The 26,171-nt window shown below is 43.8% G+C and overlaps 1 non-coding gene and 1 pseudogene across 1 annotated transcript; one reads left to right on the forward strand and one right to left on the reverse strand.

Moving 5' to 3' along the window:
- The first annotated feature begins 230 nt into the window (after window positions 1-230).
- Window positions 231-25,666, forward strand: LOC8038139 (annotated as a pseudogene).
- Trnaf-gaa lies at window positions 7,049-7,121 on the reverse strand. Its single transcript has one exon. It is a non-coding gene; the product is annotated as a tRNA-Phe (tRNA).
- Window positions 25,667-26,171: the final 505 nt, after the last annotated feature.

Genomic DNA, 26,171 nt, shown 5'->3' on the forward strand with positions numbered 1-26,171 from the left:
AATAATTAAGAATTTGGGTACGCCATTGATGGCATATTTTTTTTACTACATCTTTAGGTGAAGTTTTAGAAAGCTTTGAAAGAACACTTCTTTTGGTTGTCAATAGATTGCTACGGTTTGTCAAATAAAGACTTCAAATGTGCTCACAAAGTGCCGAAGTGACTTTTATTTCTCTGCTTAAATGTTTCAAATGGTATTTTCTTTTAAATGTTAATTTACGTTTTACCTAAATGTGGATTCATAAAGGTTTGTACTCCCTATCATTAGTCTAGAATGCTAGTGGCACCTTATTAGAAGATTTTTTCTTATTTATTTTGCTATGAAAATAAGTTGACATTTTATTATCCTTATTGGCTTCGGGTTTTAGTTTAGTCTTGGGCTTGACATTTCAAGTACACCCGTCGAACGCGAAAACGACGGATTATTCCGAGAGAAGCGTAACTATGGATATTTCTAAAGCTTCTTGTTTAGTCACAACAATTTGTTTAAAAAAACTATTGGTTTTAGTTCGCCTGAGTGCTCAGATTCTACGTATTGCTATTGTACAGCTGAATTTTAATTAATATGTTAATAATTCGAGAAGTTTTTTAGTTTTTGTTTATGCAGTACGGAGTATGGAGGTGGTGTTACGAGTTATTTTAGAGTTACGGCTTTCTAAAATATATTTGTATTTTATTTGCAAGACGGTTACGCGGAATGGTTCGTAAAACCATCTAAGTGGACGTTACATAAGAACGGACAGTGACCGTCTGAAGTTTACAGGTTTTACATGCAGGGTATATGGAGGCGCCAAAAATGAATCTTCGGGGAACAAGTCATGTGGACGGCGCCATCTCAGTAATACTGTTTCAGCAAGAATAATTAATGGTACCGATGCAGAACCGGGCAACTGGCCGTGGATGGTGGGGCTGTATACTCCCGATGACAACTTTCATTGCGGTGGCGTTTTAATTGACAGACAGTATGTCTTGACCGCTGCTCATTGTCTTCGGTATGTACACAATCAATTTGTTTATTCATGTTGCTCTATGCTGATTAAATGGTCTGAGTCTTGTCTAACGAATTGAAAAAGTAATGCGCGAATTTTAAACAGCTTCACAGAACCCTTTGTTCCCTTCTTTGGTGTCCCCCAAAGATCTAATTTGGGATCACTATCGTTAATCATTTTTAATAATGATATTAAAGTGCGCATAAAAGATTCTAAGTTTTGAAGCTGTGTTTACGCGTGGGTCAGTCGCTGGCTGTGCATGTTGACAAGACAATGTGTCACGTAGGCATGAGTGGTGTTTATCCCATCATTTAGCGTTAAATCTTAATAAAACCGAGGTGTTATCAATTAATTAAATACGTCAACCGGTTTCTAATGACTACGTTCTCAATGCCACTCCTGTTTTAAGCGTCACAACAGTTCGTGACCTTGATGTTTCTTTTGTTAGCCGTCTTTATTTTTCTTGTTATGTATCCCCAGATTGTTAGCTCTACTTTTAAAATTTTGGGCATGATGTTTCGTTTTACGAAGGAGTTTACAAATGTCATGTGTAGTATTCTTTTTTTATTTGTAGCATTATTCGTTCCAGGATTGAGTTCGTTAGTTTTGTTTGGAAGTATCTTACATTATGCAAATCAGAAATTGAACATATTCAAAAAGGGCTCATTCCTATGATTTATGATAGGTACTTCTATAGAAAGTGTTCTTATGATTATGCCTACATTCTTAGAAATTTCAACTTCCATACTTTTTCAAGCACAATGGTCGTGCAAGACTTATAACATTTTAATCGAGCGATTCATGGTAAACTTGATTGTGCTATGTTATGTTTCGTGAATTTCCAGGCACCTGTCCCTGTTAGTAGACATGCCTGTTCATTGTATCGTTGTCATCAAAAGAAGCTATTTCCCATTGCCGGCATGCAACTTACCTTTAAGGACATATCCACCAATTCTGAATATTTTTGTCAATTACGAACATTTTAAGCGTGAAGTCGTTTTACTCTTTTACATGTATCTACCATAACCTTTTCTATGAGATTGTATGCGTGGATGTACGCATGTTGTTATAAATTTATAACGGTTTGTGAGCATTCTATATATTGTACCTAAGTGTCTCATGCAAATGTCGAGTAACTTAACGAGTGGTTCACAGATTCTTTGTGAACGAAGGTTTTAAGATTAAAACGTTTTCGCAGATTTACTAAAAGACGCAGGAGGAGGATGTACAAAACTTTTGGATTTTATGTTTTTTGTAAAATATTGTGTATAAAATCCCCCCCCCCCCCCCCCCCCCCCCCCTAAAAAATATCGTTGCTTAGAAATGTTGAGCAATGTAACGAATTATTCACCTATTCTTTGCGAACTAATGTTTTCATATTATAAACATATGCGCAGATGTGTTAAAGATACACTGGGGGAAAATTCAATTCAGTTTTGTGCATAATGTTTTACTATTGTATTACGAAATACGACACACGACCTGAAACACGCGCAAAGATTGTAAATAATGCACTTGTTAACCGTCATTGGACTTGAGGTCGGTCATCGGGTTCCAGTATCTCGAAAACACGCCAGAGACAGGGAAGTACAATTAAAGTGGTGATCCCTAGACCTAAAACTGACTACGAGAGGCTCCCATGTGCCAGACTCGAGTAGACGACACAGCGTCCACAGCGTCACTGCATTTCTAAACCCTAGTTTTCTGTGACCTTATCCCGAAATTCCTGTGCAGCCGTAGCAAAATTCCCTAAGAAGGCGATAATGAATAACTTAAAGCAACTTCGAGTTTTATTTTTTGCGCACTATAAATGGTGATGCCATGTGTATTGCCTAGAATAAAGATAGAAAACGTAGCTTGTAACTGTGAAGCTTTTACTCTTTAAAAACAATTTAAAAGAGGAAATCTAGGAGAAACCTAAAGTTTGTACGCCTTCGTTGGCCAGAGAGGATTTGCAGTTAAAGGTAAATAAAGTAGTACGTTTGGAGAAAATGTATATTTTATTTCTAATTATGTTTGAACGCGATAATCTTCAATCGAAAAAGGCATTTGAGGTGGAAATACCGAACGAAAGTCCCGAAATATGTATATAGTTAGATGGAGCATAGCACGTTTCTCTACTGTCCTGTATACAATGAATTGCAAACGCCCAGGATTAGCTTACACTCACCACCCACTAGAGCAGCTTTTTTATGGTAGCGGCTGCGGCGTAATTGATGGTATCCAAAACGATTTAAAATATTTTGCTTGTAATTTGGCGTGAATCGTACGAGTGAATCTTACCAGTTTTAAAGCGCAGTACTTGGCGTCATCGGCTCTATATCACCCTGGCCTTCAGAAAATGGTTCCAAATGATTCGCCGATTCACTAAGTTTAAACAACAGGTGTATATCATTTATTACACATGGTTATAATGAACAGCTAGTACAATAATGCTTCAAACTTACATTGGATGGTTCGGAAATTTTTTTTGAGGCATCGCTCTGCGATTTATTACAGAGGGGTGGCTAGGTGCTAAAATTTTAGAGTTAAAAGTATCAACGAATAAACTGACCTCGCTCGCAAAATATAAAGAGATCCAGTTTTGGACAATCTACGCACCGTTTCGTGGGCGAAGCAACGGTGCTTGTTGACTTGGAGGTGCCGCAGACAAATGGTTAGCACCTAGCATCGTTTTATTATTCTGGCCAATGAGATCGAGGCACAAACCGATGACAACGCCGAAGAAGAAATCTTGAAGCAAGAAGCTTGAAAATGATAAGCCGTGCTTTGTGATTCTTAAGGCCCTCCCAAGTACCGTGGTCCCTTGGGACGAAATTTGGTTTCTCTTTGGGAATTTAGGCCCTTAAAAAGTCAGAAGAAAGCAAGATACAGAAAAACTTGACCTTCTTTGGCAAAGTTTGGGTATATTGATCCTACACATGATTCGAAACCGCAGACGAACGGACGACAAGGGGACAAATACACGCGCCTCAACCACTTCGAGTGATGCCGCACGATGACCCAGCATGCTGACTACAATGAAACCGAACAGAAGCACCGACAACGGTGGGAGAGATGAGACAGGAACTGACGAAGACGAACCAAGGCATGCATCGTCATCGTCCGGCGCCTTTGTCCGTTTGTCTCCGGTTTAGAATCATTTGTAACCTTAACCAGCTCGCTTGTTTTTTGTCATTCCCGAAGCAGGCCTGGTTTGTTTTCGTCAGTTCCTTTGTCAGCTCCGCCGCCGAAGTGGTTGACACGTGTGGATCTGTCGTTTGTCGTCCGTTGGTCTACGCTTTAGAAGCAGTGTAACGTTAATCAGATTGCTTGTTTAATAACGTTGTCTGCTATCTTGGACCTAAATTAAAAAGAAGTGCTAACATTTTATTTTATTGCTGGCAGTTTAGCTGTCATGTGGCATTTTTGAGCATAAATTTTTGAGCAAGTGCCATAATTAGGTTTCACTTCTTGAGTCTGGAACCTTGGCTATTATGTGGCGATCCAGAGAAAACCCCTGGAAATAGAACTCCTGGAAAGAAAAGTATTCTGACTTTAATGAACCCCTTGCAGCTAAACCTTATTAGGCCTAAGTTAGGCCCCTAAGGTTGCTAAGCTTGTGCCAGTTAGGCATTTCTCTGGTGAGCTCTCTAGTCTGTCACATTGAAGAAAAAAACACGGTGCCGACATCAACAAAACATGTTCAACAGTTAGTTAATTTGTTGCTCGTTCGCTTTGTTTACCGATAATCATGTGGCATTACGAGACCCATAGCGCAACAGAAACGACCGGGACAATGTTGCCTCTATGTGCCAAGCTTCAGTGACCGCAGCAGCAGCAACCTCTGTCGAGCAATGCCCAATGAACAAATCAGTTAATGACCACGAACAGTTGGTGGTTCAAACCTACTAACAGTTGGGTGTCCTCGATCTTAAAAGTTCTATGCGGTCTTTAATAATATCTAGGAGTGTCATATTCCATATACGGTTGTACTTTTTGAATAGGGTGTCAAAATGTAGGAATATTAACCAAAATCGTGGTATTGCTTAGATTGTTATTGAAAGCAACATAATCTGGAGACTTATATATTAGAATGGCTACCATTAAGATAAGCAAGACTGCATTTCAATCTTACAGATTGCCGTTTTAGACCACCTAATATAGTCAGCACGAACATGACATCGACACTTTTAGAGTGCAGCTATTAGGTGCACGTGTCCGGCCTGAGCGGCGTCGGTGTCAGCGTAACCGCACGTTGCATTATGAAACGTTTCCCATAATGACGTCACACGTGACGTCACATGTGACGTCACGAGGATCAAGAGTAACGTCACTCGTGACGTCACCTTGCTAAATACGACGAAAAAAATTCCCCGCTTAATTCACGGAGGTAAGTTTCCCACTACATTTAGCAGAGAATTTTCCCGATAAATTTATCGAAACAAATTCCTCGCTAAATTTCAGGGGGAATTTCTTATGCTAAATTAGGGTGAAATCTAGCGAAAACTTTCTGCTAAATGAGAGGGGAGCAGGAGAGGAGGAGGGGAGGCTACGGATGAGGAGAAGTGGCCAACCCTCCTCTCCGTACCTTCCCCTCCCCCCTCCTGAAAAGCTGCGCTCCAATTCGGCGTTAGAGGGGACTGTAAACGTCTTCCATTATTTTATCAGTTTGCTTAGACAGAGCACAGAGACCTCGACTCTTACAGTCCAAGTTGTTGTACCGGACTGCGAAATTACGGGACACCAGTGTTCTTTTGATGCTGTAAGAACGTTGGATTTGTAAAAGTTAAGCAGTGAAAAGGGCGAGGACTTGTGTTTAGTTTTATTCGCCTAAGAATGTTCCCATTGTAACTTTTACAACCCAGCAAATTGTCCGCTTCGCCGTTAAAATAATTTCTTTATGATATTACTAAAAATATTCGATTAGTGACTTCTCTAAGCAAAGTCCACTACAACTTAATAGTGCCCCGTCCTTCCCTTTTTTTTTTCTTTCTAACGTTTTAAGATACAGGAATGCTAGCTTCCTAACGGCTCGGCTGGGAAGCACAAATAAAACCAAGTTGGCGGATTGTCCCAACGAAACAAATCAACAGGACTTCGCAGAACGGAGTAACGACATAGAAAGCAAAGCGGTAGGGGGTGCCCAGGTCATTTGCGTTGAAATTGCGCAGGTCTGCATCCCTCGCCAGAAAAACTGCAGCTTTTTTATGGTATGTCCTCACTATAATTTTTGACTATTTTTCTTTACCAAAGCCACGCAGCATTTAATCTTGAACAAAGCTAATTGTATTTGCAGGAAGACATCGCAATGTTGAAATTGAAAACACCTGTGACCTTCACGAAACATATTCAACCAATCTGCCTTCCAGATAACTGCGTCGAACCATCTTTAAATGTTGCCACCTACATTGCAGGCTGGGGCCAAGTTGAAAGTAAATGGCCTTATTGCACCACGTTAGTATAGGCAAATAACGCGGCACAAACAGCATAACCAACTGATGCCCGATACGTTTTTTTTTTTGCGCATATTTTAGAGAAATGCGTCAAAACTATCAGAGAAGCAAAAATTTTCAGCTTTGGCACAAAGCTACATAGAAAAATTCAGTGCTCGACATTTGACTGATTGAGCATCTTGCTAAAAAATATCTGATGTTGTGCACGTGTGAATTGCCTCGCACAGTATACATTTTATGATAACCAGGTATAAGGGATTGTGTTGAAGACTCAAGTTACTGGCAGGCTCTGTAGGCTTAAAATTAGCGTATACAACAGTGCTTGTGTTAAAAAAAAGTGACAATCGCATGTTGAGTCGAAGTCTACCTACATCATTGACTTAAATGGGCCCGTTTTGGCTGTTAGCCGCTGTCAAGCGAGCACGCAGTATCCATTGGGTGAGTTTAGGGCCCAGTCACCCAGCGTAACTTAGGGAGCGCCAAAAAAAGTTTAATAATAATGAAATTAAATGCAAAGGTGCAAGCGAGCTGGACAATAATGAAAATTATCCCTGGAGAAGGGGGGCAAAGAGCAAGCACAAATCTTCAGACACAGCTGGGTGACTGGTGCAGGACTGAAAAAATCCGCCTGGTCCTGGCATCGAACCAGGGACCTTCCTATTTTCAGTGGAGCGCTCTACCAACTGAGCTAACCAGGCTTTTTTTTTTCTTTTTTTTTATTGCCTGTTTTGACAAGAACAACTAAAAGCACAAAGGCACAAACACACATTGACAAATGTTAAAAGCGCGCTGGCCCGTAATCGGGCCTCGCGGCAACATTAAAATCTTTCTAGACAGACCAACCTGTCCAACATTAGCGCCCAGCCCGGTGGATCAGGCAGTGCACGGTATACTTCACATATATAAGCGGCGCTTTCAATGAGGTACTCTCGTGCAGGCCGAACCTGTGCGTCCGCGTGGTTAACACCCGTCCTCGTCCTCCAAAGACTGTGGAGGCCAAGGAGCATAAACATAAAGGAACACCGCCTTCGTTATCTACAGGTAGAAACCGTATGCCATGCGCTGTGAGGGGGAAATCTTTCTTGAGCGTTCGCTGCAGGATGTCCCATAGGAAAACGGCATCCCAGCATTCTAAAAATACATGCTCTATAGTTTCGGGCCTTTTACAAAGGAAACAATTAATCGACCATGGCACAAAAATCCTTTCCCCTCAAGCCATGGTTTGACAGGTAGCACGCCGCAATGCAATTGAAAGAAAAAACGACTTAAAAGAAGGTTTTACCGGCATTCTTTTAACCTTGCTTAAAACATCCTGCCCTGCGCCCTCGCAGTACAAAGATCGGTAAAGAGGTACGGGTAAAAGAACATTGACTAAATCTCTATACAACCTTTTGCGACTGACTGAGCTCAGGTATTCGAAGGAGAACCGAGCTTTAAGCATCCGAAATGCCATCACAACTTCCCGCGTGAACCCCTGAACGCTCGCGCTTATTTGGTCGCTAGAAAATGCTACAAATTCAGGCAGTAAGCTTTAAAAATGCACATTAATAAAAGTCCTCAAGAATACATCTCTCTGGTCGCGTGAAAACAAAAACCTGGAAACAATTTGACGTATAAACAAGCGAGATAGTCCAAGGCCTCCACTTCGAACTGATCGAAACAAGTTGGTACGGGAACAACGCTCCCAACCTGCATTCCAAATAAAAACAGCGAAAACCATGTGCAGCCTCTGCACATTGAGGGTGGCATAGACAACACTTGCAAAATATACCATATTTTCGCGATCAAAAATAAATTGCAGACTGTAGCACGCGCAAACATAAAAAACTCGCGACCTTTCCAACCCTCTGCTTATCAGTCTCCTCATTCCACAGTTGCTTAGTGTCCCGGTAGTGCTGAAGTGGCACACCAAGATATTTCACGGGCAAGGTTGTCTACTGTACGTTCAGAAAAACTTCAGGCGTGGTGGCCCAGTTACCATGCCAGAAAACCGCGCATTTTCCCCAGTTAATTCTACTCGCTGCTTTCTTACCAAAGGAAGATGCTATACTAGCCACTTCACGCAGACTATCATGATCACTACAAAAAACAGCAACGTCCTCCGCTTAGGAAAGGACCTTTACTTCAGAAGATTGTAATCTAATGCCTCGTATATTGTCATTATGAATTATCCTTAAACAAAAGGGTTCTAAGTAAATCGCGAACAGCAAAGGGGACAGAGGACAACCTTGCCTAGCAGAAGACTGGACGTGGATACTTTCACTAACGCTTCTATTAACAATAATTGACGTCGTACAGTCGGCGTAAGCCATCTTTATACCGTGAAAAAGAACAGAACCAACATTAACGTGTTCCAAAATGCGAAAAAGAATCTCACGTGCAGCCCTGTCAAACGCCTTCTCTAAGTCTAGCTGCAGCATGGCGACTCGGCCAGCGAAGGCATCACAACATTCTAGTATGCTTCGAGCCACGTGAATATTTGTACAAATGCTCCGACTTTTTATACCGCACGTCTGAAGTGGGCCTACCAGATATGTAATGACATTTTGCAAACGACAAGCTAAGACTTTCATATAAATTTTATAGTCTACATTAGTAAGACTTATTGGTCTGTAAGAGGACACGGATAAAAGTTTCACAGGGTCATCGGATTTAGGGATAAGAACGATATGTGATTTTGAAAACGATGGAGGTAACACATTTTTCCGATAGGCCTCGGTCAGCACCTCATGCAAAGCTTCTGCGGCCTCCCTCTTAAATGCTTTAAAAAACTCCGCACTAAGGCCATCCGGCCCGGGCGTTTTGCTAGCACTTAATTCCTCGATCGCTACTGTAAGCTCGCAAACACTAATCGGCTCTTTCGGCCATTCTCGAACATGCTCTTCAAGCCTGGGCATGAGCTACAATAATTCCTTTTCAAACCCGTCCTCTTCTGGAACGCTTTTTCTAAGCAGAGCGCGATAAAATTCAACAAAGGCCTCCTCAATCGCTTTCTTAACTGAGCTAACCAGGCGTTAGACGTCACTAGCGCAAACGGGTTTTACCAGCGGCTACTAATCTAACACCAACAAGGGTGAAAACATGATTGCGCTTTGAAGACAGGGACATAGGAAGAACAGACACCACAGAGCGCTGTGGTGTCTGTAATGAAAATGCAATTAAATGGAAAGGTGCAAGCGAGCTGGACAAGAATGACGAACATAATCCATGGAGTAAAGAACAAGGGGGACAAAGGACAAACACAAAAGTTCAAAAATAGCTGGTGGCAACTGATCAAGCCCGTTTGCTCTACTGTCGTTTAGCTCCCGGTTAGCGCAGTTGGTAGAGCGCTCCACTGAAAATGGAGAGGTCCGTGGTTCGATACCAGGACCAGGGGGATTTTTTCGGTCCCGCAAAGTCAGTAGTTGTGTTTGGAGATTTGTATTTGTCCTTTGTCCCCTTGTTCCCCCTTCTAGAGGGATTATTTTTAATATTCTTGTCCAGCTAGCTTCCACCTTTGCATTGAATTGCATTATCATTATAACTTTAAAAATGCATGCCGTTCACCCTTGTTGGTGTAGGACTGGTGGCAGCTGATGAAACCCGTTTGTTCTGTTTACGTTTAACTCCTGGTTAGCTCAGTTGGTAGAGCGCTCCACTGGCAATGAAGAGGTCCCAAGTTCGACACCAGGACCAGGCGGATTTTTTGGTCGCGCACCAGTGACCTAGCTGTGTTTGGATATTTGTGTTTGCCCTTTTTCCCCCTTGCTCCGCTTCTCCAGGGGTTATTTTCGTCATTCATGCCCAGCTCAGTCGCAGCTTTCCATTTTATTGCATTATCAATATAACCTTACAAATGCTAACCGCTCTCCTTTGTTGGTGTTAAACTGGCGGCAGCTGATAAAACCAGTTTGCTATACTGACGTCTAACTCCTAATTAGCTCAGTTGGCAGAGCGCTCCACTTGAAATGGAGAGGTCTCTGGTTCCATACCAGGATCATGTGGATATTTTCGGTCATGCACCAGTCACCTAGCTGTGTTTGGAGGCTTGTGTTTGTTCCTTGGCCTCCATGTTCCCCTTTTCCAGCGGGTAATTTGCCACACAGCTCTGTGACCTCAGGGCAGATAACAACAGGAGCCTCGGTTGACTATTAGTTACAGCGGCTGAAGACCAGAAAAGGTAATTTTTGGCAGGCGATGCCACCGAACACTTGAACATGAGTGACACGTCAGAATTCAGCAGGGTACCTTGGAGGTCGAAACTCGAAAATGAGATTAATGTTTGAAATTGCTGACTATCTAAGTGTTTCTCGAAATCCGCATAAGAACCTCTTCCATTAAACTTTATTGCCCGGCCAGCTTAATTAATATCCCGTAGCACCAATTGCCAGCGTAGAGGACATACTCTTCCTCCTTTGGAAAGCGCTGGGCAGGCAGTATCGCGATAAAAGCTTAGATATAATGTCGAGTATTTTTATTCCTGTATCAAGATACGTAAAAAAATGAATTTGTATTACCGCAGTGAAATACATGTGCAATGTATTGCTTGGATTGCAATTCTCCGCTATGCTCATGTATCTTTAACTGGATATCTTGCTGGGCTGGTTGGTTAAACGACATAATGAGGCATAACGACATAATGTAGAGTGTATGCAGCACATGATCTTATTGTTTTCTCGTGCCGCTGTCAGAATTTTAATATTTATTATGGGCGAAGCTCCTTAGGGTCTAGCCTTGTCTGTCCGGCGTCCGTGCTCACATCGATCTTGCTGGTGCTCGTGATCGTGCTCGTGAGCTCACGTGTTCGTGTAGAGCAAAAAAAAAAAGTAAAAACATAAAAAATGATAAAAAAAAGAAAAAAATGTTTGCGCAATCGACAGGATTCAACCTGTGCGGGAAGACCCCCATGGATTTCTAGTCCATCGCCTTAACCACTGGACCACGACTGCGGGACGAGTAGCGGGTTCCGAGATGTGGTAGCAACTCAAGAGCTGGGGATGCCATAGATGAAACGTTGCATGTAGCCGCTCAACGTCTATAAAGGAGAGGGCGCTGCGGTCAAATGCTAAAATGCGTATATAACCACGTTCCATACCACACATTCTCTTTCTGACATGGATGGAAACGAACGAAAAGCTCGGCATGCTGCGGCTCAGTCTCTACGCAGAAAAGCACCACCAGACCTTCGACCCAATCAAAATTATTCACCACGTGGAGATGCGATCAATTTTTTAATATTTATTCTGGTCACGCGTTTTGTAACGTCCTTCTAGTGCCGCTGTTTGTTTCTTTATTAGCGTTTATCTATTTTGAAAGAGAAAAAAGAGCCTGTGCTTGCGGGGCCACTGTGCGCGCGTAGAAGTTATAGTAAACCTTCGGTTGTTAGTCAGCGTATTTCCTGTGTCCATTTTCTACTTTGTGTCCTGTCCCTTTTTCGCTGTTTCTCATTATGTATTTTACTGCATGTGTAGGCAAAAATTAAATTCCGTGTTTTTATCATAACCTGAAAACCATCTTTTTGGTTCAGGAAAACTATAATTTGTAATGTGAACCCCCCGCATGACCCCTCTTACAAAGGGAGGCCTGATTGCCTAGTATATCACAAACAATCATGAGAATGAAAATTAACACATAAAAAACAAAGGTGATTGGAAGAACGTTCATCTTTAAAAATATCAGGATAAGCTCCTTCCACAAAGCCCTCTTTGTTTGCCGCTTTGGCAGCGCAGGCGCTGGGAAGGAGGTGAGTGGAGAGGAAAAAAATCATCAAACATGAACCTTGAGAACTTTAGAATGGTCTTATATTTCTGCATTAAACCTATTCAGGTCTGGTGCAGACTGAATGGGTTGTCCAATGTCCGCGTCGTGAATAACTCAGAAGCGCATAAAACCAGAGTGTTAAACGCATACCCACTGACAAATAGGACACATTTTGTGCCGACTCCTTTTCTCAAAGAGTTTTTGGTCTCCAGTAATTTACTGGTGAAACATGTTTAAAAAAAAAATCCCGGATTGTCATCTGAAATGTTGGAGAGTTTGGATAAGGGGATGCGCATAAAGAGTCACTTCACTCTCTAAGAAAAATGGAGGGAAAATGTAGCAATGGCGCGTTTTCCTCCCGTTTACTGGCGCACCCCCAAGCGGATCCAACAAGCATGTGATGAAGAAGGACGAGATCCTCCCTCCTCGGGCTGATGGGAAAATGTACCCTCCTCACGCAGTTCCTTTTTTTTTTTTTTTTTTTGAGGGAGGGAGGCATTTTGCATGCGCAATTTGTCAAGTATTATTTGTGTACCTACGTATCCCAAGATTGCAATAATACCACCGAGAGCCAATCTGTGAAACAAACGCAGGCCTTCCATTATACCCTCCCCCTCCAAGTCTTCCAAGGACGGCCAGCACTTCAGCTGCGCCGCTCATTTTGCCTGATGCACCCTTTCTACCATCCATTTGGGAAGATAATTGTAAACGAGGCCTTCATATAGTGTGAAGTTCCAAAATCCGGCTACGTACACTGGGCATGGCAGTGCCGGCGGTGTTGGGCCAGTTGGGCGTCGGCTTGTAGCACGGGAAAGGTTCAGGCAGCCCTAGGCCCGATGATACGACTACTTCCAATACTCAAGAGCTGAGCTGCCTGCCCGTGACACACGACACTGAGAAATTCGCGTAGTAGCGACTCTCGTGCCCATTATTTGTCTGTGCGCCTAATGTACAACGTTCTTACCGAGTGCGTCAACCGATGATCGCCCTGTATTCGTGTCTCCGCGCACAACCCAGAACTCTCAGGCACTGTTGTCTGTTGTGAAAGTGGTCCTGAACGGCTGTACGAACGGCCGTCGATGTCTCTATGTGTGCAAATGTCAACAGACGATCATGTGATGACCATCCTGGTTCGTATATTTGTGCATCACTAATATCGCTAAAATAGCGGTGTCTATCCTGGAAGTGAATGTGAACAAAGACGCGATCGGTAGCTCAGGTCTCCTCTTGCTTCACGGCAAGGTGACACATGCTCCCTGGTCGCTATTCTATTTCAGATTTCAATGTTTTAGGGAACCGTTCTTGCGACTACAGTGCAATCGATCGACCCGAGGATAGTACATGCTGTGACGCTGATTTAGACTGTAACTCCGATATTGCTAACGCCAATGTCGCTATCGTCTGCGTGCAATGCCCCACTAGCCGCACTTCGGCCGCTCTCAGAAAGAAGGCTGAAGATCACTGAAATATTTCGGAAAGAAGATGTGCATTTGTCTTTGAACAGTGGCCTGTGTTAGTGATCGGGGTCGAGACACCTGCGGCATGGTGCGCCGGCCCCGTTGGGGTTCCCAAGTCAGCGGAAGGCTATGGACTGCGCGTCGATTTAACCAAGCTGGACCTGATCGTCCTCGAAGAGCAGCTTATAATGGTGACCGTCGACCTGAGTTCGGGCTGCAGGGAAGCGCTACCGTCTTCTCAAACAAGGCGCACTGCCTGGGTTTTACCAAGTACGCCCTTCTGAAAGCTGCCAGGAGTACATCACGTTTCATTACACCTTTCGGGGGATTCTATAATCTCTGCCTGCCCTTTGGAGTTACGTCGGCCCTAAAGGTGTCCCAGCGTCCAAAGTCACTGATTCTAGAGAAAATTAAAGGATGCTTCAACATGGTAGACGACATCCTGGTGTTCGGCAGAAACCGGTATAAGCTCGACAGCAGGCTTCGAGTTGCCCTCGAGAGACTGCAGCAAGCGGGAGTTACGCTGAATGCCTCCAAGTGCCTTCTCAGGAAGTCGACCCTCAAGTTCCTCGGTGTGGTGTTGAGCACCAACGGCATAGCACCAGACCCCGACAAGGCCTCCCGCCATCACGGGTATGGTCATTCCGACAGATGTGCAAAGTGTGCGGCGTCTCCTTGGAATGCTGAAACACATCGGACATTTTTTACTGAGCCTGCCCGCCTGCCACTGCGTCAATCAGGATCGTCCCGAACAAGGACACGGTCTGGACCTGGGGGACTGGTGAAGATCCAGTCCTCGACTTACTGAAGAATTGATGGTGACTTCCAGCTCCTGCGTGGCTGGATAAAACGAGAGTATCCTACAACCGTTTCTGCTGGCACTAGGTCGTTCGACCTGGTCGCTGTCCTCCTGCAGGAGCAACATCTGGTGAGCGACGAGCGGTTGCCTTTGCGCCGCGGTCACTGGCCACTGCCTAACAGTGGTACAGCCAAATCGAGACGGAAGCGCTGGGAGTCCTGTGGGCCGTCCAGAGGTTCAAAAAGATTCTGCGCAATCTGAGCCGCTCCTTATACAACCTGTTTTAGATTTCACGTTCTTTGTGTTGCATTCACCATTCATGAAGCGTCTTTCGTTAAGCAGTTCGTCGTCTTCTGCATCCCACAACGTGGTTACCATAATCGCGTATCGCTGTTTCATGTACGCCGCTATTTGTTAACCTAGTAAGCGCGCAACGAGCCCTGTTGTTGAGTTTGCGACCGCTAAATCCATCAGATAACATTGACATCCCCTTGGCTCCACGCCGTTCGTGTGAAGGCTGTAGTCGGGGAAGGAGTTTTGCAGGTTCCGCCGATCAGTGACGTTACGCACATCCCTCACTGAAAAGCATCCATCGTTTGAATACCCCTTAGTACTAGGCATACTTTAATGATTGAGAAAGAAAGCAAATTTTTCTGGACACGCTTCACAATTAATTTTATTGGAATTCGAACAGCGTACCATGCAATTAAAGTCCTAAAACAATTGTTTTACCTGCTCTGTTCTGAGCTCCAGTTCAAAGTGCATGGCTTCATGATCATTTCTGAATAGTAACATATCGGGTCGGACGCTCAGTATACCTGGTAAAGTTTGTTATGCTGCAGATCATCGGTCGTTCGGTCGGCGGTACGGCGGTGGCTATATTATGGGTTCCCGTTTTCAATTAGAGCGTCGATGTGGGTGAGTGTCTGAGGCAGAACGGAGTAGAGGATGCCGTGGGATTTGCAGAGGTGATACATGTTCTTTCATTGGGTTTCGGCACGAATAATATAGAGTGCTGTTAGGGTGAGAAACCCGATTTAGCTGCTCAATAACGAACTTCCGCTTAGCTGTAGGCGAGCGTCTATTTGATACCGGTCATCCCTCCCAGGATTTATGCGTTGCAGAGAAAGGAGAGAGACTCGAGACGTACACGCTCCGCATCAACGTTCATCGAATACTTTCTTTGGTTGCTTGAATGCGCCCTCGCGTTTCTGGTCCCTAGCAAATCTTGTTTTACTTCTAAATTGAGAGTTTTATATCTAAATCAAGCACTATGCCGCACATACTACAGGGTGTCGACTGTCATTTTCCGCGAGCATTAACTAGAAGACAAAGGCATTGCGGGTGCCATGGCTCAAATGAGAAGAAGCAGCATACTACATATGCAATAGTGCACAACCCCCTCCCCCTCCCCCCCCTTCCCCACCCCCTCCTACAACCTGGCTGTTTTCTCCCAAAAGGCGGGTAAGCTCACTAGTATGCCTTTCGAAGGCATACTAGTCATTCAACAAATTTTTTCAATTATCAAAAGAGCGAATCGACAACAATTGTTGTTGTTACCATTAAAGTTCTCACACTATTCAAGAAAAAAAAATACGCGAAGGAGTTTACTAGTATCGTCTGCAGCTGAATCCTTCATAAAAAGTGCTAAAAAGTAAGAAAAAAGTACAACCATATATATTGTTGCAAGTAGTCACAATGTACAACCCTCAAGTATCGGGGGTGAGATTGGGATTTGCAAAACGAGCATTTAAATATTTTTAAGGTTAAATGTACTTTATGAAAGCAAAACGATTGAAGGGACATTTTGTATGCTACTCTCGGGTTCTTTGTAACATATTTAAATACATTTCACCGTTGTTGGTTCGCTCTTGATGAGAGAGACTCACGAGATTGTATAAAATGACTACGGAGTATTGTTCACCTCTTGTAGAAAAAAAAAGTTATTCCCCAAAAAGTGAATCTAATACGTTTCACTGTCACAGCATTTTTTTTTTCCAGCAATCTTACCAATTATAATAACTCCCAGTTTCATCCTAATGAACAGCCTTATAAAAACAAATTCACAGAGATGTATAAAATGCGCCGGAGTTCTACTGTGTGAAGTAACAAAGAATTTCCTAATTCTACTTAGAAATTGACATTTTCGACTACACCGGATATGATGACGACGAGGAGGATGAAGAGGGTGAAAACGGAGAAGATGGGAGTTCACAAAATGAAGAAACAGAGGAGCCGGCTTCGGAAGTATGGATATCTGTGCAAACAGTGTCGACATGGACACTGAGGGAAAGAAAGATTACCTTAATTAACAGTACTACTTGCCAAAAGCAACTTAACAGAAGTGTTCCATACCATACCATGTGCTCCACTGGAGGAACATGTGCTGTAAGTAGAAATCACTATTTTATGTATCCACCATCAAAGAAACAAACATCTGTTAGTAAAAAAAGGTGGTTAGAGTGTAGGCACATGGGGTTATATTGAACATGGTAGCAAACACTGAGTCGGTGATGATGACGACATTGCGATGAGGCAGTAAAAGACTTGGGAGTAATAAACCTGCAGTTGGGTTTGGGACATTGCCTGTCCTTCTTCTTTTGTCTTTCACTTTGTTTTTGTTTTATCTCACCCCAGTCACCCGAGGTACGGGATTTACTACGTCCGGCAAAGTTCTTAAAATTCATTAAGGAACCATAAAAGTTTAATGATAAGACCACCTTAGTGAAAAAAGTTATTTGTATAAGAAATTTCTTGTCCAATAAACACATGAATCATGCAAGATATATTAGAACATATGAGAACCATATAAGAACTATATAAGAACTATATAAAAACTATATAAGATATATAAGAACCATGTAAAAAACTTATGACAAACGTCTCAGACGTTTCTTATGTGGCGCTTGTATGTTCTTATATCTCTTATAGTTCTTATATAGTTCTTATATGGTTCTTATATATTCTTATATATCTTGTATCATTTATATGTGTTTATTGGGCACAGAAATTTCTCATGCAAATGAGAATTTTCAATAGGGCACTAATTTATATTAAAAAATTGTAATAAGGTTTAACTAGTATTCACTATATTCAAGAAAGATAAACATCCAGTTCACTTTATATGCTTAGACCCTTTAATTTACACATTTATTCAGAATCAAAAACTAAATTCTAATAAGGTTTAACTAGTAACTACTTTATAAAAAAAGGTAAAACAACCATTTAAGTATATATCCTTAGAACCTTTCATTTATTCTCGCTTTCATTCAGTAGTTCAGGAATCGGTAGGGACGGCAACAAAATAAATAAATAAATAAATACCTCAACATGAAAAAAGTCACACAGAATAAAGGGACGGCAAAACAAGACGAACACACACTTGAAACGGGAACACCTTCCGATGGCATTGCAAAAGCCAGATGATGTTTCCGCCCATACAGAAAATTTCGCCATTAAAGATGGCGACCAGTCATGGGAGAATAGTCTAAACGAAACTTATGCTGACTAACAACTGACTGGTTTTATTTTTAAATAACCAAGAAAAACATATTTTTTGTGGTTGTTGAAAAATAAGACCACTCACTTGTTGTCAGCCTTCCTGTTTTCCAGCGTCTCTAGTCGTCCTTGCCTAGTCGCGCTGTATTCACGTGTCGTGAAGCGGTCAAGGGTCAAACTCGACAAAACTGAACGTTTTTTGTTTGTTTTTTTGTTTTAATTTTGACTAAAAGTTTGATAATTTTGTGGGCGGGGGAGAAATTAAAAAAAAAAAGGTAGGCTGGAGTGAGTTGTCGAAGGTTGCCATTTTACGGTGCCCTGTTAGCGGGCATCCAATAGCCTGTTTCTTAAAGGGATACTGAGATGAAAAAGGTACTATACCACTTCGGCTCAAATGTGAGTTAAACGGTATAATAAGTTATGCTAATGACAATCGCTCGTTTGCATTTTGAAGGGATGGCTATATGTGTCGTTCCAAACAGCCGATTCCTCCGAGCACTCAAAGAGCAGGCATAGGCGAGCGCGATGCGCCTCGGGAGATCTGGCGCCTCCAGCGCATTCGTGACGTCATATTTACCTTCAAGGCCAAGGCTACAGGGAGGCTGACGTGGTTGTGAGCTTCCTTATGTGGTGGCGGCAACACGTTACAGCCTGGCCTTTTGGGATGCCCGCTCCCTGCAAAAGATAAATATGCGCGGGAAAGAAGGGAAATCAGCTTCTGCCAAGTTTGATTGGGCTCGCGCGAACGCAGTTTGTCGACGCACTTCCGCGGAGCGGCTCTGCTTTTATAGGTTGGCTAACGTAAAGGCATTAGGTTTACTCGTTATAAATAATGTGTTGGTATCTTTTCGTTAAAAAATTTGTCGTCTCTGTGCCATGGCGAGAACAGGGTTGACATTTGAACAGTAAAAAAGGTCCTTCTCAAAAAACAAATTAGTAGTTTTATGCTGGATATAGGCAAGAAATAAAATGGAAAAAAAATGGCCGATGGCGCATATTGGTCATGTTTCACGCGCTTAAGCACAAGGCATTTAACGTGTTCATGGGAATTGTGGTACTAAGCCAGAAGCGTGTCATTTGTAGTACGACAAAAATATCTCTAGGTTTGTCATATATTTTAGTTAAAAGGAAAAAAGCTAGAGTCGGGACTAATGAAATTTGATGAATGATCAGGATATGCTACCAAAATAGTTCGAGTATGTCGAAATCTGATTATTTCGGCAGCATCTTCTCTGCAAAATATAATGTTCGGGTTTACGTTTTACGACTAAAACGAAGTAAATATAAAACTACGTCGATGGCACCGGTGACTGCCTTCGTCGGACCAGACGGCACCAAAGGCCTTGTCAGTGCAAAGGGCGTGGCGCGACTATACAGGTCAAACGTTCTGGATTTTTATTCGAGCGGAACAAACACCACTAGCAGCTCAGTAAATGTATTTGAATAAATTTGAATAAAGAAAAATATATTCATCGTAGTCTATTTACTTGTTGAGTGAAACGGAGTATTTTGATTAGGTACGTTTTTGGGGGGATTTCGGGGTACACTACTACCGTTGGTGCGAGTTAGTTGAGCGTATTGCACATGGTACGATTCTTCATACAATGTTTGTTTTCGTGCGATGAAAATCCTATGGCCACGAAACACACCAATAAACCAGCACGCCGAGCCAATACACCAAAGCGCGGTTTACAAACAAGTCCACGTTTGCTCACACTGCAGGCGTGGAAACTGTGCATGCGCAGAAAGCAGCTTCGCGTGAGGAGAAGCTTCTGCGCATGCGCCGTGCCCACAGCAGTGCCAGCTCAACGGCGTGACGTCGGAGCCGCTGCGCTGGCATTTCGAGCGCAACCCTCGCTAAGTTGGTTGAATGCGTCGTCGTTTGCCCTCGACCGTAGCAAGATTGTTAATCTCAATTTTGACTGTAAGCTACACCAGAAAATTTTTTTTTAAAGTTAAAATCCACCACTAAATTATCGCGCTGAGAAATGGATTGGTTAACCTTTCGTTCGATCCATTAATATTTTGTTTGCCGTAATACATTAAACGGCATACGCAGTTTCGTTTTGAGCTTGGAAACCTTCAAGGGAAAGTAAAAATAGTGCACGCAGTAACGCGTTACAAGTAACTGCGTTACCGACAACGCGCGTTGCTTTTTTTCAGTATCGTATTAGCGTACTCGTTGCCTTTCTAAGACACTTAAGGTTAACGTACTTATGTTACTTATTTTGAGTAGCGTGTATTGTAGTTAGGTTACTCGTTACGGTAGTTTCCCCGAGGCTTAGAAAAAAAACTTCCATTCTTTTCGTGTTTCTGGGCCCCAAGTCATGAATTCCTGCGCTTATCTCACATGCCTTCAAAATATTGCCTCTCTTTTCCCAACGCAAACAAGCACTCCCAATTAAAAAAAAACGAAAACGATCCAATGCTTGCGCCCTTTGTCCCAGTGTCGAAGACGCTGTGTTCTATAAATTAAAAGTGTCGAAAATGTAGCGTGCGAATTTCATTTGATCGTTAACGGTAACAGTAACAAGTTCTTTTTTATTTTTACGTAGCCTTGGATTGTAGCGCGTTCATTTTATTTTGAGGTAACGTGAATCGCTATCCAGTTTAATTTATTTGCAAATAACCAGTAGCGTATTTTTTTACCTTTATTGAGTGTGCCTAAACCACTGAGTAAATATGCCTGCTTTACTTCATGCGGTGCGTTTTCTAATCTTTCACGCTGCTATGAGTTCATCCTTTTTAAAACATTTGATATTATTTTTTTATGGTAACCCAGAGTGGAATAGAAGGTTAAAAAAATATGTAAAACATGTCATCTTTAAAAATGTTTATAGGTGAACAACAACGCAAGGAGAAACGCAGTTTTTTGTTGTAACGTGTTCTGTTTTATGTGCGCAGCGTGCTTTTACACATGGGGCTTTACATTTCAGCATTGATGAAAATTGAGTTGTTTTGACGCTTCTTAGATTTTATGCCTGAAAGCAAACGCAACCGAGTAATCACATAATTAATCGATTTATCCCATTAAACATTTTTAGCGATGCACTGTACCCTTGGTACAAAATCTGAGATTTCTACCGGTAGGCGCCCCTTTTCTGAGCCGATCGTAAGCGACCCAAAGGTCAAATCTGGGGGTTTTTGCGTGCCAAACCAACGGCGGGCATCTGGCAAGCCGCAGCGGAGGACTGAAGATTAATTTCGACCACCTGGGGATCTCTTGACGTGCAACCGAAGGTTCGGTTACACGGCACCTCCTCCGCAATAAGCCGCCGTCAGATTATGGGCACCTCGGCCTGGATTTGAACTCGCCACATGGGGATCCGTAGGCCGACGCTCTCGCCTCGGAGCCACCGAGGCGGCTTTGTAAGCGACAATGGCAAATTGATGCTAACATTGAGCTCTTTAAAATAAAGAGGGGACACCCTGAATTTTAGGGCGACTAAAAGAATCTGTTATATTTTTGGTAGTGTCCCGGCAAGCTAAAGCAAGAATACAGGACTTGAAGATTTCTCATTTAATAGAAAACAACTGAAGCGGCTCGGACAGTGCTATTTAACAAAAACACGCACACATGCTGTGGGCGATTGTTTCTAAAAACAATGAATAGTATGCCAGCGATATATTATGTAATTTTGAAACCCTTAATTAAGAAAAAACAAAACAAAAAAGACGCACCCGTTTGAGCCATATACCATAATAGTTCATGATACAAATATACGACATATTAAATGCATTTTACTGAATAAAAAGGCACACATATGTTTGATATTTTGCCATGCGTCTACCATGGTTAGTTTGTTAGATGCCAATAAGCATTTTTTTTCATTCACCTTTTCTTACACTTTTTAAATAAGCGATATTTTATTTAAATAAATGGGGCGAACGGGCGCCGAGACTATTTTGCGTGTTTTATGCGTTTAATACGTGTATAAGATAGCATAATATTAAAAAGACCTCTGATTAAACTTCTTAATGTTTCGCTTATTATTGATATAGGGTTCTTAATTTTATATGGCACTGTGAGTGTCGCATAGGTGTATATGATTTTTAAAGTGAGGAAATATTGAACTAACTTTTGGCAATAAAGAGGTTTTGTGATATTTTGTTGTCTTATTCTGCGTCTTTACACATGATTTTGGTCCTTGGGGGAAATTGACTGAACTTTGCTGTTGCGGCAGAAGGAAAATATTTTAAGAACTTGGTTCGCTTCCTCATCATCTTATTTTTAACATCATTTATGTCTCTCTCTGGTGCTTTACCCCAAAACAAACAAAAACATGTGCTCAGACTACTTTTAACAAAAAACATAATTTTTCATTTTCTTTTGACAAATGGCTGATTGGAACTTTGAAAAGTAAACTTATCTCAGGTGCCTGATTCTTTTCTAGCGTTTTATATTGCCGCGCGCAGGGTCACAGACTTGTAGAAAGTTCTCGTTTATTCTTGCTGCGGACATAACTATCGTTTATCCCTGCTTTTGTTGTTCTAGAAAGTGCTTGTTCATTCTCGCCCCGAGCGCGCTACGCTCGAACCTTCTCCGCCGAATCTTCGAGATAGTGACTCACTCTATATAAGTGGCCGCCCGCGACCTTGTCGAGTCAGTGTCGCCCCAGCGCTCAACTCTGCTGTCTCGCCGACCTCGACGCTCGCGACGCTCTGTTATTATTCTTTGTACCCTTTTTATTTTTGGCACAAGTTCGCCACATTAAACGTTTAGTTCTTCCTGTTTATTTATTGTTATTCTGGTCACCACCCGTGACATTTTGGTGGAGGTGCGGGGTACCGCATGCCTGTGCAGCGTTCCCCTCCAAGAGCCCGCAGTGCAAGTCCAGTTCCAAGCCCAGTCAGGAGACCAGTCCCCGCGGAACCCGAAACTCGGACCAGCCGGCGCATCAAGGGAGAGGATCCTGAATACGGTTCGTTACTGGACAAGCCCAAGCCGAAGAAGACGACGATGGCCAACCAGTCGCAGACCCCGGCTGCTCCTGCCGTCGTATACCTGCCCGTCGCACCCAAAACTCCGACGCCGTTCCACGGAGACGCACACGAGGACATCGAGGACTGGCTGCAACAATATGAACGGGTGGCCCGCCATAACGGGTGGTCAGCCGAGCACTGCTTGCAGAACCTTTACTTTTCGATGGAAGGAACTGCGAGGCACTGGTTGGAAAACCACGAGGCTTCTTTGGCGTCGTGGGAGGTGTTGAAGCAAGAATTGAAGAAGACGTTTGCCTGCCAACACCGACGTGAGAGGGCCGAAGACCTCCTGCGAACAAGGACCCAAGACCTACATGAGAGCGTCACCAGCTTTGTTGAGGATGTTCTCCGCCTGAGCGCCCGCGCCGATCCTCAGGCTACCGAGGAGAAGAAGCTGCACCACTTGATGAGGGGTGTGAAAAGTGAGATATTCGGCGGCCTCGTTCGCAATCCCCCGACAACCGTCGACGGTTTCGTCACGGAGGCGACGAATATGGAACGGGCCCTACAAGCACGCGCCAGACACTACCAGCGACACCCCGGCGTAACCACTCTGGCGACATCCGGATCCAACCTTGGCACCACCCTCCCCGACATCCGTGAAATTATCCGTGAAGTCGTCCAGGAGGAACTCAAGAGGCTCCTGCCCGCTGCAGTACGCCCGGCCTCACTCTCCATCGCCGAGGTTGTGCGGGAAGAAGTCCAGAGAACCTTCCAGAAAGAGGCTCCTGTAGTCGTGGCAGTCCCCGAGGAGCCCACGTTGACTTACGCCGCAGTGGCTCGAAGGCCACCGCCTCCTCCTCGTCGCACCTATGTCGCGCCGCCCCGACGTCAGTCTCCTGCGCCGCAGCACGACTGACACCACGACGACCAGGTCCAGTACGCCTGCCCGGAGCCTCGCGCACCCCGCAAGACCGACGTGTGGCGAACGCCCGACCGACGCCCTCTGTGCTTCCATTGCGGGGAAGCGGACCACACCTACCGCCGATGCCCATACCGACGACTCAGGCTTCGCGGGTTCCACCCGAACGACCCGCGACCCCGTTATGGTGAACGCCCTCGGGAGATCGACGAGTACCTGCGACGACCTCAGTCCCCCGAGTCTACGTCCCGCCGAGAGTTCCGGTCGCCGTCGCCACGACGTCCAGCTTCGCCGATGCACCGACCCCGACGTGAAAGCCTGTCGCCCCTCGCTCCTCGCCGGGGAAACTAGGCGCGGCAACCCCTGGAGGTGGAGTTCCCGAAGACGACCGACGCCAAGATCCTCCACAAACGTCGGAGGGCCCCCACTCGAACGCTACCAGAGATCGAAAGCACGCCCTTGCAACGGTGTCCAATAACCTAAACGTCATCATCGACGGCCACGACGCATCAGCGCTCGTGGACACTGGAGCAGACTACTCAGTCTTGAGTGGGAGGCTCTCCCGCCGCCTTCGAAAAGTCACGACGCCGTGGGATGGACCTCAAATACGAACCGCCGGAGGGCACCTCATCACACCGGTCGGGAGATGCACTGCTCCCGTGACATTTTGGTTTACCCCGCACGTCCACCAACCAAAATGTCACGGGTGGTGACCAGAATAACAATAAATAAACAGGAAGAACTAAACGTTTAATGTGGCGAACTTGTGCCAAAAATAAAAAGGGTACAAAGAATAATAACAGAGCGTCGCGAGCGTCGAGGTCGGCGAGACAGCAGAGTCGAGCGCTGGGGCGAAACTGACTCGACAAGGTCGCGGGCGGCCTCTTATCTAGAGTGAGTCACTATCTCGAAGATTCGGCGGAGAAGGTTCGAGCGTAGCGCGCTCGGGGCGAGAATGAACAAGCACTTTCTAGATGAACAAAAGCAGGGGTAAACGATAGTTATGTCCGCAGCAAGAATAAACGAGAACTTTCTACAAGTCTGTGACCCTGCTCGCGGCAATATAACGCTCTCAGTTGCAGATCAAAATTTCTGACTACAGTAATATATAATAAAAAAATCAAAATTTTGAGATTCGACAAAGACTATATAGGTACTATAAATAACTCGAAGATTCATTGTAACACAAAACTTTACTTAAAAAAAAAAAAATTGCTTTTACTTTTTGGTTAGTTTCTCTTAAAAAAAAAAAAGAAGTATAACTTGAGTTTAAATCTGGTTTCAGAGACTGACAGATATTTTTAGTTAGTTGCTTTTTGTTCAATATGCAGAACGTGGTAATGCTACTTATTTACCTTTGCTGATATCCGAATCCATAAGACGACGCAATGTTTTTTGTATTTCGTTTATGGAGTTTCACCTGAAATGACGCACAACTCGCACCCTCTAGGCGACGGGTGACTGCTGAAAAAATCTGCCGGTCCCGGACCAGGCGGATCTGTTTCACGGCCACTACGGTCGCAGGACGCGTAGCGCTCCCAAAGTCAGTTTATCATTTCGTACATCTTCCCCACGCTTGGAAGTTCCCCTAAATCATTTTATCCTTTTTTTTTTCCAGGGGGACAGCGGAGGGCCACTAATGTACGAAACTAATGGTACGTGGTTCCTCGTAGGTATTCATTCCGCAGGAAGTCCTGATTGCTACGAGCCCCAGATGCCAGGAAGACATATCAAAGTGTCATACTACATTGCAAGATTGATTTTGGCTTTCATGGAGCGCAGCAATCACGATAATGGGAGAACAGATGATGTATGCGCCACGGAGGATTCTCGTATACGATGCGTAACAGAATTTTTTGCCTCTTACAACGTATCACTATAGAATACAAGTCAGACATCGAATAAAATTATTGATATATTTTTTGAACCACTTATTTTACTGGCATATACAACACATTAGAGATTATTTAGTAGTACATATAAAAGGTTACTTGAGAATTTTGGGGGGTGAAATTAATGATGGCATAAAGCGGCAACATAATAAATGACAGAATGGCCGCGTACACGAGTTTTGTAATCCTGTCCTGCTTCCACATTCTATACGGAGCGAAAGTTCGTCTGATATTGTGTAGGGGTTGTGGTGACACCAGAACGCCGGGCTCTGATTGACCCTGATTACTAAAATAGCCTACGCACTATCCTTCAATCAGAGCCAATGAGAGCTCGGAGTTCTGACGTCACCACAAGCCCTGCAAAGGAAGCAGACGAACTTGCGCTCCGCATAGTCACTGACAGTTAAAGAAAGGCAGAGCGTAACGAGTCATCTTATTATCGCTCCGCAACCAATGGGGTTGCGGTATTAGCCGCAAGAAGTTCGAAGAACCAATCGCGAAGCAAGAAGCCTCGAAGT

Source organism: Ixodes scapularis, unplaced genomic scaffold (assembly GCF_016920785.2).
Source record: "Ixodes scapularis isolate PalLabHiFi unplaced genomic scaffold, ASM1692078v2 PGA_scaffold1__304_contigs__length_218370807, whole genome shotgun sequence".
Taxonomy (NCBI): domain Eukaryota; kingdom Metazoa; phylum Arthropoda; class Arachnida; order Ixodida; family Ixodidae; genus Ixodes; species Ixodes scapularis.